The 20,345-nt window shown below is 42.5% G+C and overlaps 1 protein-coding gene across 2 annotated transcripts in view; it reads right to left on the bottom strand.

Moving 5' to 3' along the window:
* Positions 1-328: 328 nt before the first annotated feature.
* Positions 329-20,345, bottom strand: part of mfsd3 (major facilitator superfamily domain containing 3) — a 40,540-nt gene continuing 20,523 nt past the window's right edge. Inside the window, exons 7-8 of one of the 2 annotated variants that reach the window (XR_007962816.1) lie at positions 10,038-10,131; positions 9,717-9,951 (exon numbers count right to left, since the gene is read on the bottom strand). The gene's annotated coding sequence lies outside the window, so the exon portion shown is untranslated. Of the gene's footprint in view, positions 625-9,716; positions 9,952-10,037; positions 10,132-20,345 lie in introns of those variants that run through there. The other variant, XM_052068672.1, reaches the window with a different exon arrangement.

A 20,345-nucleotide genomic window follows, 5' to 3' on the forward strand; every position in this document is an offset into this window, starting at 1 on the left:
TGTTTCCGTGCTTTGAGTCTCATCTACTTAACAGTCTCATCTAGGAACAATTAGATGCAGGGAAGAGTAAAAAAAATTAGAGGATTCATTTCGCTTCATTTTTACCACCAACAATAAGACCTGTGAAACTTGATTGTGATAAAAAATAATAATAAACCATGTCATCTATTTAGCACTGGTCAAAAGAGATTGCGTTTTGTATCTTCAATATTTTTAGACACAAAATATTGAAAAAATGTCTATACTTTTTCAAGCACATCAGGTTTTTATTTTTTAAATGTGACTTATCAAATCTTGCGCAATATGGATTTTAACATTCACTGCAATTTATAGCTATAATGTTTCAGGAAAATAATTCCACCTGTCGGTGAACCTAGCCTTTAATTCAGAATTATTACAAAATATATACTCTCACACATTATAATGATGATGATGAGGATGATGTTGATGTATTGGTACGCTCGCTTGACTTGTGTGCAGGCATCGTGGGACCATTTCCCGCTCATTGATGGTGTGGATGGTTGTTGGTCTGTGTCTGTGCCCTGCGACTGGCTGGTGACCAGTTCAGGGTGTGTCAACCTGGATAGCTGCATCACCACAAAATTGTCTGTATGTGAAGCTTTTCTGGAATGCAAAGAGAAAACGTTTTCTTGGTTTTTGTTGTTTAACTGTAGCTTACACTTCATCTGATCATTGATGGGAAATTTCAAACTAATGTATGCATATAAACAGAATGTACATATGCATAAAATTCCCTTCCAAGCTAATGTTTCCCTCTAAAGTGTTCCATCACTGTTTTGATGTTTCCTGAGTGTCTACGAGACTAACAAGCTAGACCAAACTACGGAAAGCTCAATTTTAGGTTCTTATCCCAAGATCACTCTCACTAAGGCCTCCAAGCACTCTTTCCTTTACCCCAACACACACACACACACACACACACACACACACACACACACACACACACACACACACACGCACGCACACACACACACACACACACACACACACACACACACACACACACACACACACACACACACACACACGCTGAATATAAAACATGTTTTACAGTCGCAATCAACATTAAAAATGAGACAGTTGGGTGTCATCGGCATGTGCAGAAGTACGGTACCTAATAAACTTTCTTAGGTGTGCATTAAAAAAAATGCTGTGGCATGTTTTTATTTTCAGAACCACAATCGATTGCGTCCATGGTGGTACAAAGCGTACAGTATGGATGAAGCTCTCTAATGGGAGGACAAGCTGTGTGAGGAAACAAAATGTCACCAGGCGGTCTGCACTCCCCTCCCAGCCATCTCCACACTCGGGCCATACTTAGCATTTAAAGCCTTCACCACCCCGCCCTGAAAAAGGCGTGCTAACATTTAGCAGGGGGGGAAGAGAGGCTTCGGATGCACAGACGTGCCTCTGCCAGGCAGGCAGGCAGGCAAGCAGCCGGCAGGTTCCTCGGGCGCTTTAGTGGAGCCGTGGGGAAGTTTTTAATTCCTCCACCCTTATGGTTCATTTGTCCTCTAGATCCCCCATGTGAAGCTCGCCAATGACCACTCAAGTGTTCACTGCTGCTGAATTATTAAGAAGTGAGATAAGGAAGGAAGGAGGTGAAGGCGGAGGGGAGGGGAGAGAGGGAGGTGAGAGGATGACGATGAGGTGTGGTGATGTGGAGGAGAGGTGAGAGGTGGGAGGGGTGGAAGATGGAGGTAATAAAAGAAGGCGAGAAGAGCAAGGGGAACTGCGGCAGAGATGGAAGCCAAGTGAGAGAAGACAGGGGACTGTCAAAAGCTTGTACAATAACCACTTCAATATTACAATTATTTAATGTGCTCTGAAGGTGCACTGCTCTTAAGTAAGTCCTCACAAATGTTACAACACGAGAAAACGGGAAAATATGATTCCTAAAAAGCTGCTCCATTATCATGATGCAAACTGAGTCAATTATGAGAGCAAACCAAATAAAGGCAACCAATTGGCTCTCAGTAAATCAGTAAACAAGTATCTGTAGAGTGTGCCCCCCACCTAGTGCCCGAGGACAGCTGGGATAGGATCCAGCATGCCCGCGACTCTCGTGGACATAAGCAGATTAGAAAATACATTGATGGAATATGACACCAGATCGATCGGTGTGAACCCATGCATCCATCCATTTTCTAATCCACTTATACTCACAGGGGTCGCGGGGTATGCTGGGGGCCTACCCCAGCTGTCTTCGGGCAGTCGGCGAGACCATTGTCTACGTTGCACGTAGACCACGTTGCACGTAGACAATGGTCCATTTACGATTTTGAATGTTCCATTAATCTACCATGCGTGTTTTTGGAATGCAGTATGAAACTGGAGTACCCGTAGAAAACCCGTACAGGCACGGGGAGAACATGCAAACTCCACACAGGAACGCTGCAGCCGGAATCGAACCCTGCTCTGTGAGGTGGACGCTCTAACTAGTCACCCACCAAGCAAGCTTGTATAACTTCCTGCATTTTTTCCTCCCCGGATGTGCAACTAAAGTAAAAACACATTTTCAATTTTGCATGTTCAGTGCATGGAGGGTTGAAAGATAATGCCCTGGCAGTGACCCATTACGTAAGTCCTGGTATAGCATCTCTATTGTTACCGTGGGAGTCCGGCAGGAGCAGGTATCATGTCAGACATTGTTTTGACTACTTTACTCTGCTACTTTGTGCTGAGATAAGAACACAAGTGGGTCAGAAGGTGAAAAAGTGACATGCACTGAGAGTTAACTGAGAACATGTAATACATACACACACACTTTTACACACTTGCTATAGATTTCATACAGGTCAGATTTATGGGAAAATTCCGTACTGCATGTTGCATGTTGTATAGGGCGCAACGGTCCATCTTTGTGGACAAAAAGCCAGACGATCACCGCACTGACATGTTAATACATGGCAGATGAAGGTGGGTGATGATTAGTCTCGAAATGTGTTTATTTGCATGGGGGCTGCGAACCTCCTGGGGAGAAGCTAAAGAGATAGACCTCATACACACACACACACACACACACACACATAAACACTGCATCTCAGAGCAGGCAACAATAAACCCACGCAGATTTAATGAAAGGTTCGGATTATTCATTAATAAAGAAAGAATGACAACATTAGTGTGTGTGTGTGTGTGTGTGTGTGTGTGGGTGTTTGAGGCAAAACAGCGAGCGAGGGGGGAGCGAGGGGAGTTGATGGCGGGGGATGGTTTCACAGTATTAGACAGTAATTAAATAATCATTTGCATTGCTCTCGTCCCCCCCCCCCACCCTTTTTCCTCCACCTTCTCCTGTAGTGATAGCGGTCACAACGCCTGTCACAACTCATCACACTAACACACGCACGCACACACACACACAGACACACACACACACACACATGCACACACACGTGCGTGCAGATGCACAATTATTCATATGCGCTCATAAGTAATACAGAGTCTGTCGTACACGTGTCCGCAGATGGAAATGTCGATAAAACACACAAACAGGGTGCAATGACTGAAAAGATTTTGGGGGCAAAGAGGTTGTCAAAACAATCCAAGCCCAGCCTTTAGTCTTCCTCATTTGACCTTTCGCTGTCATCACCTTTCCATGGTCCACCATGTTAGTTGCGGAACTTCTGTACCGCATGAAATGGAGCTGATTCACCACCCAGGTAGCTCCTTGATGTCTTGTAAACTATGAAAAAGCTGAATACTAACTTTGCGATAGCAAATCAATTCCTCAATCCTCAAATTTATCTGCATCCAAACCAAATTCAAAGGCACATCTAGTCCCATGCAAAAATAAATCAATAAATCACTCAAGCAGGACTTGTGATAAAGTAAAACCAAATAAAACGAATCAACTAAAATGTAAACGCTTGCCTCACATTATTTACACACAAGTGAGAATAATCTATGAGACCAATCTGAAATGTGCCATGAAAGTAAACGGCAGGGTTTAAGGATGATTACTCTATACAGTACGGTCAAAATTTGCTTGAGGGTCTACTTCATTCAAATTGTTCTCATTTCATTAAATTACATATAATTGAAACCATAAAATGTTTGTTGCTCCTTGTTTAGAGCAACTCAAATCAGTTTTTGGATCCTCGAGCATCCTTTAATTATGCTTACCTTGACAATCAACTCTCGTATATTTTGTATAATCACAACCATGTGGCCACACACACACACACACACGCACACACACACATACACACACACACACACAGATACACATTAACACACACACACACACTCACACACACACATAGACATTAACACACACACAAACACTGCATAAACATTCAATCGTGTTGCTGCGGATTTATTGGCTCATTCATTCATATTTCAGTGTGAGCCCAGTATGTCTGAGTTAGATTGCCATTTGTTAATGACCATCAACAAAGTGTGTTGCAATACAGCAGGAGGTAAACAGGATCCTGATTAACATCTGCTAGTCATTACTCATTGATTTTGTCTCCCGTTTTTGTGGTGATTCGAATGTTGTTGCTTAAAACAGTCAATCTTCTGTCCTGTGTTGACATTTGCAGATTTGCACGGATGAGATGCTCCACAAAGAAAACGAAAAACAAAAATTCTCACTCAATGGGATGTTGCTAAAAGAAAGGGCAATGTAATCGTCGTTGAACTGTCATTGACCACACCATTTTTAGAATTTTGTTGAAAAATAGATTTACTTATTTTCCACATTGCTGCACACGAAAATGGTTTTGTTCCATGTTTATTTCACAGCATTGAAAACAAATGAGTTTTCAAGTTAAACTATAGCCATTGCATTCATCAGCTTCTGACCGTTTTGTTTTGTTTTGGTCATAATGGTTATTTTTTGTCACGCTTTACACTAGTTTCATAATTTCATTGCTTTAAATTGTGTTTGGATAGCAGCAAGGATAGCACTACATTGTGACTAAGGGAGGCAATAGCCGTGCAAGAAATCTTTGTAGGCCCATCTGAGCCCCTGCAGCATTTTAACTGATCTTCTAAAATAATTTTATGAATTATTTTCTCATCTCCGGGTACTCCGGTTTCCGCCCACATTCCAAAAACATGCATGGCAGGCTGATTGAACACTCTAAATTGTCCTTAGGTGTGAGTGTGAGCGCAAATGGACAAGTGCTTTAGAACACTATATCTATCTGTGTTGATGTCTTCAAAGAAATACAGTACATGCAAAACCTGAATGAAACATATGCCAAAACGGTTTTTATTCAAGAGTAGGCATTATTTACGCTCACCCTAATTTCGATTGTATACTCAGCATTCTCTCAGTAATTTATTTCACATTACGGATGGTGTAGTGGAACATTCACCTAATTTTGGTGCAGCCATCATGGGTACGGATGCACTTCAGTGAAAGCGCGAATGGTTCCTCAAAATGTGCTGTATCATTGCCGACCAGTCTCGGGTATAGTTTGCTTTTTGCCCCAAGTCATTTGGGATAGGCCCCAGCCACCTCATGACCTTGAACAAGATACGCAGGATAGTTTTAGGTTGCCTTCCAAATTCACTCAGAACAGTCTCATGTAAGAGAATTGCCACTGTTACTCATGTCACAATCCAGGACTAAAGGAGAAGTGTCCCCCCTTTTTTTGCAGCGTGCGGCACGTATAATTGCTGTTTTGACCTTTTCTAGGCCAGCTTGGACAGTTAGCTAAAACCTCATTTCTGTTGTTTGGTTATGTAAAGCAAGATGGAGATTTTAACTACTCTACAAATTAAAGCATAGTAAAGAAACATAAACACAAGTGGAAAGCGTTGTTGAGACTGCATCTGCAGAAACAGAAAAGCCAGGAAGTGAATATTGGAGAGAATAGGATTCTCCATCTATGTAACATAATGAAAAGGAAATATTCATATTAGGGGAAAACAAACTATTGAAAAGCTGCTCATTAAAACCCATAAATAAATGCAAATGATCTTAATTAGTTCGAGGACCTTGGGCGCCTCTGAGCTTCTCTCTTCTTCTCTTGTTTCCCTTTGTTGTTTGTTTTCTTGCCGATTTTGTTGTTGTTTTTATATTCCTTTACCCCCTCGGTCTCCTCCTCCTCTCCATCTCTGCCATCCCCAAACCTTCTGGTTCGGTAGTTGGCTGTTAGGTCTGCTGGTTCTTTCATCCTTTACGGTAGACCTGGCCTTGCTCTCTCCAGACACCTGACGCTAGGGAGTGTGTGTAAGAGGTTTGGGAGGAGTGCATAGTGGGGGGCGGAATACTGGGGGTTCTGCTGACATTTTTGGCAGCACGGTCTAATTTGAGTAAGTCTGCATTCAGACTTCAGACATGTCTGATTCCAATCAGATTCCACTTCAAATATGATTTTTAGTGCTGACTGCGCACACCGTTCTTTTTAGTGAGCATCCCAATGGGATCTGGGCCTGTTCAGACTCAGACAAATTATTGACTCATCTGACGGGTTGCTCTCGGAATGATGTTGACGGCGTGGTCCAAAACGTGCAGTGTTTGAGGTCATATAATTGCCACAGGGGCAGCATCAACAAATACATGCCCTTGAGCCTTGCATGTATGACTTTACCTCGACACAGACCCGTAAGGCAATGCGTTTCCTCTTCCGTCCAGGAACTGCTATTTTTTTTTTTTTGTGTGCTCAATTTTTTTACTACTTCACACTACGATTGGTACTCTCTGGTCTGGTGCATTGGGTCTTGCGTCGAGTAGAGTGATCTCTCGGTCAGTCACAACCGATTAGTGTGTTAGGACCTGTTCAATCTGAAGCCAGGTACACACATAAAGACAATCCGGGCTGTTTTTGTCCCGATTTGACCCCTTTTCGACCAAGCTCTCGACAATCTTATGTCGAATAAGATCATCTTAAAAGATTCAAATTTTGACTGTCAGTCGGAATGTAGCCTAAAAGTCGTGCCTCATATGGTTGCAAACAAATAAAATTACTCCAGGAGTGCTTCATCGCATTCATACAGAATTGCCCTCCTCCGGTTGGGTCCGAACCCTTGAGCTTTAATTGGCACACCTTGCTCCGGTGACACATGCAGTTGTGAGAAAATGCAATTTGTAGATTAGACGCGTGTGTTGTCACTGGTCTATTAGATTAGGGATACCTAATTGGTCTCTAGTCTCCTTTGTGATACCTTTACAGTTCTCTAATAGGGCCTTTTGGTAGGCATGGATGCTGAGTGGTCTGCATAATTGGTCCTGAGGTGCCGTAAATACACATGCAATTTACCAGGAGGTTGCACGGGCAGTCGCACCTATGAGGTACAGTAAATCACAGGGCTCAGCGGTGAGAATGTGCAAAAAAAATAATACAGCAGACTCGTTTTCATCAGCTTTGTCAGACAAACAAATACCAGCCTGGTGAGTACTTTTTCCTGTTGGGGCCTAAAATTGGGCATAAAAACCAACGCTATTATAGTAAAAAAAAAGAACTGAGACTAAAATTGAAAAAAAAAAAGAAGTGTTAGTGCTTTTAAAAAATGATAACTAACTTAAACTACATTTTACGTATATAACACTACAACTATAGTTGTAGTGAATATGTCCTTGGTTTTTGTATCTTTGTCAATTAATTTCATACTTGAGCTTTTGGGGTTTATTTTAAATGTAATGTACCGGTATTTATTTCAGTATTACTGTACTAGAGGTTAAACAATCCCCAGAATTGTTGTGTACTTTATTTAAAAACTGACAGAACCATTCTAATTAAAATAAACTATTTAAAACCCCAAAAAGCCGAAACAAAATTAAATTAAACACACGCACACACGCGCACACAAGGTACAACATGGGTGTCTAATTTTGGGACTCTCATATGTAGCCCAATAACCCCCACTGTGAGGCAGCAAGAAGACCTTTGATTCAATACTATTCCGTCAATCATGTTTAACCAGAAATGAAATTACACGTGATCTATGTACCCCTCAGATTAGTTTACACCTTCTACTGGTTGCCAAAATGAAATCTCTCTACTTACCACATAAAAGGGAACAAAACCAACTGCAAAATACCTGTTACGCAGGCAGCACAGCGACGAGTGGTTTGCACGTCTGTCTCAAAATTCTGAGATTGGAGGTTTGAATTTTGCCTTTGGCCTTCCTGTGTGGAGTTTACATGAGGCTCCCTTTGCTTCTGTGGGTTTTCTCTGGCCCCCTCCCACATTCCAAGCAATGTCTCATTGCATAATGAAATACAGAACAATTGTGATTCATTTGTGTCCAATATGAAGTGATTAAAAATGTGATAATTATGTTTTTCGAATTGCACAGCATCTAAAAGTGAATGAAAATGAAACTAAAGGCCAGTCTTGCGGATTTCTAGGATGACAAGATGAGGTGGCGAGTGATGAACTGCACTATGGAAGCAAGTGTTATGCAACAGAAACACAGGGTGTGACCCCTGGTGTCACTTACACTGCCTTACACGTTAGACACAGGCCACTGACACATACAGTATACCCCCAGTGACATAGTTAACGTTATTCCACACATTTAAAGTGAGAGCAGGTGTTAAAAATGCACACAAATCGTACAAACGTTGTGGTCACAAGTTGTTTGTGAAAGTTCTTTTTTTTTTGTGCTAACCACCTGAATCAATGATTATATAAGTGTCGATGCCAGTCACAGAGTAGCTGTCATTTTTTTTTCAAGTTATGATTATTTCAATGTTACAAAACACCCGGAGGGGGTCTAATTAGATTAAATGACCAATAAGTTAAATATATTAACAGTGCTCCTTAGTTACACCCCTCATAGACCATCTTCTTCCTCTGCGAACGCCATGTTGTTATTCCCGCTCCAATCAATTATTCAATATTTGTTTGAATAAATGAACATGAAAAATAATCTCAGAATGCTACAGAGGACTGTGGTTAATTGAAAAAAAAGTTGCAGACTTCTTTTTGTGTGTGTGTGTTGTTGTTGTGCTTCTTTTCTCTCGCACTCTTGCCTTTTATACTTTCTCGCATTGTACCATTGGACTTTTTGCTCTTTCATGTCAGTTCATTACATTTAATTTATTAATGTCCAATATTTAATGTGCCAAAAATGTCAGATTCAAACAGATGAAAATGGGGCATTTTCTCCTGATACGGAGGATGCTCAAGCTGTTTGCTGCTTCTTGTTGTGACTCTGGGGGCCCGATGAGAGGTGGGAGGGGAAGAAAGAGAGCGAGAGAGCGGCAGAAAGAGGGACAAGAGCGAGGAAGAGTGAACTCTTCAGTCAGACCTGAAGTTTATCTTTAACTGAGCATCAAGCTCCCAAACCACAATGCTGCTTGGTGCCAAAAGGCACAACTTTACACAAACTAACCTCAAAACAAAGCTGCAGTTGGCGGGAGAGACGCACACAACTTTAGTGATGCAAACAAACCTCGCAACCTTACTGTAACTCCATAAACAACAACTTTCGACAGATTAAACTTGCCGCCGTTCAAATTGACTTGACTTGCCAGCGGTTCAACTTTTCTGTCATGCAGGAATCCATATTTAATGGACAAAAACATGTCTTAACGCCACTTTTGTCAGGTTCGGAACTGAACCGAATAATGCTTTGGATTCCAGAAATGCAGGCTCAGACAAAGTGCGATAACAAAAATGTTTATTACAGAAAAGCGCACCGACAAAGGACAAACTGGAATCGCTGGTCACAAGGAGTCGGGGAAAAAACAATGCATAAAACAAAATATTGCAGGTCCAATAACGCGAAACCAAAGATCCAGCAAAGGAATAATGAACAAAATTAACAAGGTTCTATGACAAAACGAGAGCGACTATGAAAGATATCGAGAGGTCTAGAATAGAACACTTGAAGCACAACAGCGAGCAAGGTCAATAATCTGACAAGTGACTAGGCAGCTTGGCAGTCCTTAAATACATGGCAGGCTTGATGGGTAAATGCAGAACAGGTGCGCCTGCTCGAGGGAAACGCCCTTCACTCCAGCTGGGGCTGAAAACAAAACAGACATGACAACTTTAAATATGAAATGGTTTCCTTCATAGGAGAAAAGCATAGCAACAAGAAGGCAAACTCACATAGTGCAGTGGCAACTATTGATCTCGGAGCGCTGTGTCCTTGAGGTCTGTCCCACTGTCACTCTGTGATCGATGGCCCATTGACTGCCTGGTTCTGACGCGCACACACACATTAGCACGGAGGAGAATGATGTCAGCCGGACATAGTGAGTGAATGAGTGACTCAATGAGTGATGAGAGAAATGAATGAAAGGGCGAAAGTGAGCAATTGAATATGACTGACCAAGCCAAAGAGTGAGATAAGAGTCAGTTATGAGAGCGAGCAAGTGAGGGACAGAAAGGAAAAGTGAGTGAGTGAAAGTAACACTCATGGTGATTAACATTGAGCAAGGGTGAGTCACAGACAACGAATGAATGAACTAAACGAGTGCGTGTGTGTCGTGATGAATGGAAGTATTGATCATGACTGACTCCCAAAATGGACACACACACACACACACACACACGCACACACGCACGCACGGACGCAAAGCACAAACAAACAACAGTAGATGCAAATTTAGTGTTGCTATAGTAACCACTGGGGAGCACAAAGTGCTCAAGGAGCGGTTTCTTGAAGCATTTGCCAATTTGGTTAATTATGTCTTTGTGCCGATGAATAGGCCCCTCGCCTTTTTCCCTCTCGCCCCCCTTCGGCCGTCCCGACTCGGGCCTGAGCAAGGCCAGCTGACACACACGTACGCACTATGTTTAGGTGGGGGCTGGTTTTCGGATAACTGCGAGCGGGCGGCTGGAAGCAGGAAGATGGAAGATAATGAGCCAGTGGCTGTCAGGAATGGTTAGGCGTTTGCGCATTGAGAGGCGGGGCTTGTGGAGGGTGGAGGCCTTCACACGTCAACACACACGATCAACACATGGACAAAATCCATGCACGGAGTGTAAAAGAAATAAAGTGGTCGAGCACTATTTACCAAATCTCTCAACGGCTTGACGGCGCTTCTCGCTGTTTCTTCGACACTTTGATTCTCTCCGCTTTCATCTAGAACTGCATCAAAAAACAAAGTGTATGCAGAAACAGTGGGTAAGATTGTACCACTGTCTGTGTCTTATATGTTGCATTGTATTATTTTGTCATTTTATGTTAACGGTTCTTTTGATGGCGGTCTCCTGTTGTTGAGAGGAAAGAAATTTCATCTGTGCTATATGTTGCACCTTTGACAATAAAGTTGACTTGAACTTGAACGTTGTTGCGATGAGGACTTAGTTGCTTCATCTTTTGGGTCCAGGCAACTCATCGCAGTCTGTAAAACACGTTGAATTACTTCAAAATGACAAAATAAGACTGCAGGATGTGGAAGCACAAAACACCACGTATCCAATGCACTCACATACAAGTATGTTAATTGATGTCTTTGGTGTGTGTTGAGAACATGCATGTCTTAGTTCCAGTCAGTGAATCCTGCTGTCCACTACATATGTTTGCTGTGGTTCTCTACATCTATTACATGAATGTGCACATCAGGTCTCAAACATTGACAACCATCTGTCAATAGAAACACACAAACCAAAACAATTGAGCTCCGCCTTGTAAAAGTTTGAAAGCTGTCCAATAAGTCTGCAGAAAAAAAAAATCAATTTGGTTTTGATCGGGGGAAGGAAGTTAGGAGGGAGAGCAGCTGGCTATTTCCGTTTGTCACCTTTTCACCAGGTGACGCAATGAGCGCTGATGACATAGTGCAGTGCAGTGACATCATTAAGCCTGTTTTAGGGGGCTTCTCCCCTAGGAAAATGTATTTATCAGCTTTTATTATCAGTTATAATTTCATTAACATTTCCATCATGAACCAGGTACGCCATCTGTTCATTATTTGCAGCTGAGTAGCGTGGCAAATGATTCCCCTCCAAAACATTTATCCAATCACAACGGATAACAGCAGGGAACAGGTCTAAGTTGAGACAAAGTGGCGTAACGCAATTTTGGTGAATTTATTTGAGGTGCAGCAAAACAGATTCTGAGCTCTGTTTATGTGAATGCTGAATGTAATCATTTTTCATTCATAAATATCCCATCTATAAGCTGAATGCATGGTTATTCGTCTTTGTGTGCCCTGCGATTGGCAGTTGAGGACGCACCCCGCCTCTTGCCCGAAGTCAGCTGGGATAGGCTCTAGCATGCCCACGACCCTCGTGAGAATAAAGCGGTTCATATAATATACAGATGATTAAATATATATATATGTGTGTGTGTGTGTGTGTGTGCACGCGCACATCACCTTGGCCTATTCATCATTCATTCATATATATCATTCATATATATATATATATTGATGAATAGGCCAAGGTGATGTGCGCGTGCACATATATATATATATATATGTATGTATAAATAAAAATTCCTCATCTCACCCCCCCTCGGGTGGTGTCCGTCCCTCATTCAGCTCGGGTCCTCTACCAGAGGCCAGGAAGCTTGAGGGTTCTGCGCAGTATCCTTGCTGTTCCCAGCACTGCACATTTCTGGACTGAGATGTCCGATGTTGTTCCCGGGATCTGTTGCAACCACTCATCTAGTTTGGGGGTCACTGCCCCGAGTGCTCCGACCACCACATGCACGACTGTCACCTTTACCTTCCAGGCTCTCTCCAGCTCCTCTCTGAGCCCTTGGTATTTCTCCAGTTTCTCATGTTCTTTCTTCCTGATGTTTCCATCACTTGGGACCGCTACATCCACTACAACGGCTTTCCTCTGCCCTTTATCTATGATCACGATATCTGGTTGGTTCGCCATTACCATCTTGTCAGTCTGGATCTGGAAGTCCCACAGGATCTTCGCTCTGTCATTCTCCACCACCTTCGGAGGTGTTTCCCATTTTGACCTTGGGGTTTCCAGTCCATACTCCGCACAGATGTTTCGGTAGACTATGCCAGCCACCTGGTTATGGCGTTCCATGTAGGCTTTCCCTGCCAGCATCTTACACCCTGCAGTTATGTGTTGGATCGTCTCAGGTGCCTCTTTGCACAACCTACACCTTGGGTCTTGTCTGGTGTGGTATATCTGGGCCTAGAGAGAGAGAGAGAGAGAGAGAGAGAGAGAGAGAGAGAGAGAGAGAGAGAGAGAGAGACACACACACACACACTAATACACAAAATAAACAAATGACAAAAGTGTATCAGTCCGTCATTTGTAAAATTTACTGAGGCGCCGACCTCTGTAACTTTGTACAAGGAAGTTTTCTGTTGTATGGCCAGCATTTCCTCTCCACAGTTGATCATTTCCATCTCCTCCGTTTCATGAAGTAACTCTCTTGGATTTTTAGGCTATGCACATGATATATTGTATTTTGATTTGGTTGTCTTGCCAGTTGAAAATGCAGTTCACCAAAATTACACATTCATTGCACTCGTAATTAACGTGGGCTGTAAAAGCTCCCCATGAAGAACGTGTGTCCACAGCAGGTTAGACTTTAGAACAGATTGGCACGTTGGTGAAATAAAGGCACAGATGTTATTAATTATCAAGGCCTCGCAGTCATTTGCTGTCCTCTCTGTGCTCAGCAGCCTTTCTCTTTTAATTACAATTTGAACTCGTTTGTGATTCCCCCCTGTCTCATTAACGATTGGTATGCTCTCTTGTTTGTACGTCCATATGCCTTTCATTGTCATTTCCTGATGTTGCCCTTCAGCGACTTTCTCTGTTTGCCTTGTTCTGGTCTCTATTAGTTCCAGTGATGTGTGCAACATGATTCAATGACGAATGCCTCAACGTTTCTGCCTATTTTCTGCCCTTCTCCTTTTTTTTCTTGACAGCAGAGCAATCTGTGATGGAAAAAAAAATCATGGTTGCCACCTGAGTGAACTTGAGGATTTCAGTCACTCCCCATCCAGCTAGACAGTAGCCCTGGTGGTGGAACTTTCCGTCTGACCCTGACCTTTTGACCTCTTGCTGCGGAAGAAAGTCTTCTTTCACATTAAGGGTTTGTTTGCCAGGAGAGACACGAAAAAGAGTAGCGGGAATGTTGAATGGCATCACAGAAATGAGACTCAGTGATGATCCACCCTGACCATCAATAGGGGACCGTAATGGCGAGACGGAGGAAAGAGATGCGATTAGAGGATGGAGAAGGAAGTTGATGTTGGGAGTCGGCTGTCAGGGAGACTCTACTAATGATGTACAGATGGCCCGTGAGCCTCCCCTCCCCACACCAGTAATCTAATGAGGAGACGTGGATTACCGTTAACTCCGATTAATTTTTAACATGGTGGAGAACACGGTGGTGACAGCCATGATTATGATCATTATCATAATCATTCCCACTTTGTCTGCCACTCAGTGCGTGCCTGTTGTCACGTGGGCTTTGTAAATACTGTACGCCAGCTCGGGAGAGGTTTTTAGGAACCTCGTTCATTAGCATGGAGTCTAGACATGACATCACGTCATCATCCTTTTGTTTTTCATAAACAATATGTGTTGACCCTCAGTCAGGACGGGGCAACATTTCAACATGTAAGAGCACCAGAAAACACAGCGAAACATAAAAGGCCTATTGTCTAAGTGCGCCATGATTTTGTCTGTGGAAACCTAATCTCATGTTGTTAAGAATGCATGGATAATGATAGGCGTGTGAGACAGGAAACTTGGGCACTGATGTTTTTGCCGGGTATTGAACAACAGCATAAGAAGTGAACAATAATAACTTCAATAGTTTGCATCAATTCCTGTCAGACAATCGGCCACATTCAGAGGTGCACTGACATTTCCAGATGCTTTCGTGATGCATTACGAACATGCATTCTGTGAGTCATTCTTTATTTGATACCTGTCGGCAGGTCCAACGGTAGCCAAATGTTCTCATGCTGCGGTAGGAAATTAGATGAGCATTAAAACTGCAAATTACAAAAATGTGTGGGTGAATGGGGAAATGTTGCAACCATGAGGTGTGTGTGTGTGTGTGTGTGTGTGTGTGTGTGTGTGTGCGTGTGTGTGTGTGCATGCATGAGGCTGGGGGTTAGGCAGAGTCAGACAGTGTCTAATCCTCACATCCCTCTCTCTCTTAAAACAACAATAACGGAGCAGATACAGTGAAACAGTCGCGGTCATTGTTGCTTCAGACAATGAGTAAAAGTCTTGTTCATTGTTTTGAGTCTGACACTGAGCATGCTCCTCATTTATAACCAATAATGGACAAGTATGCACACACACACACACACACACACACACGCACACACACACACACACGCACACACACACACACACAGTCATCACAACTGCTCCTTTTGCCTCAAAATCAATGGAAATGATTTAATGAATCATTTGTTTATGGAATGATTCTGTTTCAACGTGGGTTACAACGCTGGAACTGAAGCTCCTTTTAAATTTTTTTAAATTATTATTATTATCAATATTATCATGACTTGGCACCATCTCCATTTCCGAAGCCAGCACTGTCTAGGTGTCATATTCGAGTACAGTACTGTACAGTTAAATATTGTGTGACCGAGATCACAACATATTCACACTCTTACAGACTGATTCAGAGACCACAAAGGCATGCACGCGGTGGCGAGGAAGACCTGTCACTTTGCCTGTCTCAGGCGATGCTGAGAGGAGTGTGCGTGCGTGCGCATATTTGTGCATGTGTGCAGTGGGTTTTTCCTAATAGGCAGGTCCCTAAAAGCGCGTCGATTACCCCAATTAAACAGAGTTCTCATCACCATGTCGGAAACCCGCTTCGCCTGTCTGAAAGAGTTGATGAATAGGCCAAGGTGATGTGCGCGTGCACACACACATACACGCCCGCACATACTGTATGCATACACACACGCATCTCTAAAACTGTCCTACCTCATGCTTGGATGTTTTTTAATGTAAAAATTACCGGTAATTGATCATCATAATAAAATAAAATGGCCTGATGATAAGCGTTATATGATAGTAGAGGCAGAGGTTTATGGTGGCCAAAAACAACATATTCACTGTTTTCCAAACTACAAGGGCAGGCTCTTTTTCAGGACATTGTGGCCATCTACCAGCAATCCAGAACTCAGTCTGGGCCATTTAAAGTAGTCCTGCTATCATTACTGAATACAATTATTTGAAAAAATATCTTCCCGCATTTCTGAAGCCACTGCAAATATTCATCTACTTATGAGACCAGTTAGTGGTAGTAGCTTGAAATGCAAGATTGCAAGCCTTTAAAGCAGTGGTTATTCACCTTGTTACAGGTACCGAACCCAACCAGTTCATATGCACATTCACCGAACCCTTCATTAGTGCAAAATAAAAATGTGATTTTTTTTTACAAATTCAAGACATTAAAAAAAAACTTTTATTAAAAACAGAAAAAAAAATGTAATAACATTTCAAGACATACATATAGGTTTTTTTAATTGTACACAAAATGAATCAGCCAGTGATAGCCACGCAGGTGTGTCATAACTACCGTAATTGACATGTTGAGTCGGGTGTGTCTTAACCTCCATGGCTGAGGCTCGGTCGAACCCCTGAGACCGATTCACCGAACCCCTAGGGTTTGATCGAACCCAGCTTAAGAACCACTGCTTTAAAGTATCCTGCATCGTGACGTTCTTGGGACTCCACAATGGATTGTGTTTGACTTTTTAAGTTCAATGTATACATTCACATTCTAACACGCAATGGTAGCATCACTTCTGAGTGCTGTTGTCTCATCCTGCCATTTAGTTGTCACAACCTTGGTGTTGGGCCTGCTATTTTGGAGAAAAGCCTACATTGGGCAGATCCTATTTAGACAGATTCAAAAATCCATGTCCAGCTGTCAGCATGAGTCAACGGTGACTCTCTGATTGTCCCACCAGATACACTTCTGCAGCGTCTTCCCAGTCCAACATCCTTCACTTTTTATCATGTGCACAATACCCGCTGTGACAATGTGTGTTGATGCCTGCTTTCCCTGTCACCTTAACTCTCATTGTTATTTCTTTAACGTCGTAATTCGGCGCTTGCAGCAACAAGGAGCTGCTGTCACTGGGGTGCTAGTGTTAGATAAGCTTAAGCGGTACGCAACAAATGCTGGTGGGGATGAGTTGGCTTTTCGCTTTCGAGTTGCGCTGTAAGCTTTTTTTTCCCCCTCAAAAACTGCACAGATGAACCAGTGAAGCAGTTTTCAACGTACTGGCTGCTTTTGTTTCTTTGATCTCCACTTAGGCAACATGAGTGGCAGTACGTTATATACCGCAAGTATGCAGGGTTGTGTCCCCGAATAAAACATTAGCTACATGACAATATCGTAGCAAAGTATTTTGGGGGGTAGTTTGTTATTTTAAGCTATGCATCAAAATGTTATTGGGTTGGACAGCTCTGTGGTTGCCGATACGTACATCATAGTGTCTGCTTGTCTAGCTGTAAGCAGTACAGCATGCATGAATTGATATCTCTTCATGTGGTGTTCTGTTTCTGTGTGCATGCGTGTGTGTGTGTTTGTGGCCCAGGGCTAAATCAGCGATGATGTCAAACAGCAAAGTAATGGTTCTGTCTGCTCAGCCTTCAGAACGTTGTGCTACAGTGATATACGGTGGCCACACACAAAATAGATTTTCTGGTTAGTCAAATTTTGGGGATGTGTTGGGATGTGCTTGCAGACTTTCTGTTCGGTCAATATTAATACTGTATTGTGTGTAGTTACATAGCTGATGACTCAAAAATAATACAGACACGTGGTACACTATCCATCCATTCATCCATTTTCTGTTCCGTTGTATCCTCACAAGGGTGGCGGGGGGTGCTGGAGCCTATCCCAGCTGTCTTTGGGAAGTAGGCGGGGGACAGCCAATTGCAGCATGGTACACGACTTTTTTATGAAACATACCGTACATGCACTATATAGACAAGATTATGGGGCATCACATTGCATTACATTGTGGTAAAAGGCAAAGATGGATTTCAATATGGCGCCAGCGCATGTCGTGGTCCGGACTTCGAATGTTTTGTGCTGAAGGCACTCCAACCACGCCCTGATCAACTGTCAATCTAAGACCAGTCCACCTTTCTTATGAATACACACGACTAAAAATATATCCGCTTAAAGCCTCTTCCTTGATGGGGTTTCAGTGGCAGAAACTGGAGGCAACGTGCAGATTGAGATAATGGAATATATATTTCAAAAGTCAGGATTGGTATTCAAAAATATCTCAAGCCCAAAAAACATACAGAGGGACTGGATGTACAAACATAGAGGAGCGACAATTTGGCATAGTGCTGGAGTCAAAGGCTTCAGAAGGTCAGTTGATTGATAGGGGAGCAGCAGCTGTTTGACGCCAGTGCCACCAGATAGCCACAAATGTGAACAAAGGTACTGTACATGTACATGATTTGTCCAAAAAAGAATGAAGGAAAGGTTACAAAAAAAAAAAAAAAAAAGATCGTACCAAACACAATAAATTAGATGGACAGACAATATCGCCAGTAAACTCCAACAATTTTCTGGGAATAAACGTCGATGAATCACCAAACTGTAAAAATCATATTGATTCTCTTGTTTCAGAAACAAAATTGCCAAAATATGTGGGTCTCTTTATTAGCCTCAGATATTTTCTTCCACCTCCCAATACTTCTTACATGATACAAAACACTATTTGAACCTAACCTAAACTCTTCAGGTTCTTAGTCTGCACATTTTACAGCAATGATCTTCAAGTACCAGTATAATGTATTTAGAGACAAACCAATGAATTTACTCGACAGTTAACAGGATCTTTCAGGAATACCCTCTTGCATCAAAATCAAAATCAATCACACAAATTAAACTGACATGATTTATCAATTAAAGATAAGATAAGCAGTGTTGCCTGCTGATTATTCAAATAAGGGGAAGCTCAGCTCCGCCTCAGACAGATCATCCGCTCATTATGCAGAAATCGAGTGCCGATAGATGGATAGATAGAGGAGATGAGGAGATGGATAGATGGCGTGACCTAAAAAGGCTCCATCACCAGGAGGCATGGAGTCAGCCAGATAAATAGACAGACCTTTAAAGAGCGCCACAAAGCGTCTTCCCCAACTAGTCCAGACGGGTTGTCTGCATGTGAGGGCAGAGAAGAGATGAGATGGAAGAATGGAGGGCACCAGGAAATAGACAGACAGGAAATGAACACCAAGGAGTGGGGTGCGCACAGGAGAACGAGGCTTCGTCTGTCTTGGCCTTAATGGTCCAAATGAGGCTGGGGGCGGGTGTGATGGGCCACTTGGGGCTATATGCGTAGTGGGACTTCACGGAGGTGCGGATCGAGAAGGGAGAGAGTGGGAGCCCAAAGACAGAGGCAGACCAGGGCAAAGTGAGTCAGGCTCAACACCATATGAGCTGGCAGCTTGTCACATTCCAGGTCATCATTGAGGGACTTGATAGCAGAGACTGTTGGACCACAGAGCAGCTTACATCACTTCAAATACACGAACATACTTGAAATGATCTTAAATGTTTGTTGTTTTTCCTTCTCCGAAGCTGTGTGAGGGCATTTTCCGCATTTATGCACAAGATAAGAAAACCTTTATTTGTCTCACAGTGGAGAAATTTGCATAATTCTCAAGGTGTGATGATAAAGCAGTTTAGATAACGGATGAATGGATGTAGGTAGTACAGGTGGAAGGAAAACCGACTTGAATCGGAAAATCGTTCCACATGAAAATGTACCGTCCTTGAATCGTATTGCGCCCCATGTACGAGTGAGATAACATTGGAGAGATGCACGCCACTATTAACTATTGCTCTGAGCCATGCTTTTTCTTTTTTAAATGGTTGGAATTATCAAGTGTTGTAGGTGTTAATGAGTTAATGACCTAGAGCCATTGAGTTATTGTTTAATACAGAATTTTCACATTGTGTTTCTAATATATTGCTTTTACTTTGGTCAACAGTTAGACTTTTTTTTTCATTCAGCATTCGGGCAAAAAGGAAAAAACATGGTTCACTCCAACCAAATAACCAGCAGAGACGAACATGCACTGTCTGCAGGCACTATGGATGACAATCTCAATGGGAAGCAAGGGGGGTGGGGGGTGGAAGGTTGCAGATTGCATATTTAAGAAAATGTTGTTGTGAAAGTACTTCCTCTTGTTTAAAGCTGTTTATGCAGCTATGTTCATGTCCTGCACATCTTCGTCTCTCATTGGAATATTCATGCCAATTAAAAGGTAGTGAATAAAAATAGGCAACGATGATTATGTTTGCGGGAATCCTGTATGAAAATTAGTTGTGCATTATTGAAATGAGGAAAGAACATACAATGTATCCTGAATTCATTCAGTGGGAAGGACTTAGTCAAATCTTTGCATTTCAGAAACTTTCTGAATTTTACAGAATGCTCCCGAATTTTCGTATTGACATAGATTTCAAGACCT

This window comes from Hippocampus zosterae, chromosome 6 (assembly GCF_025434085.1).
Source record: "Hippocampus zosterae strain Florida chromosome 6, ASM2543408v3, whole genome shotgun sequence".
Taxonomy (NCBI): Eukaryota; Metazoa; Chordata; class Actinopteri; order Syngnathiformes; family Syngnathidae; genus Hippocampus; species Hippocampus zosterae.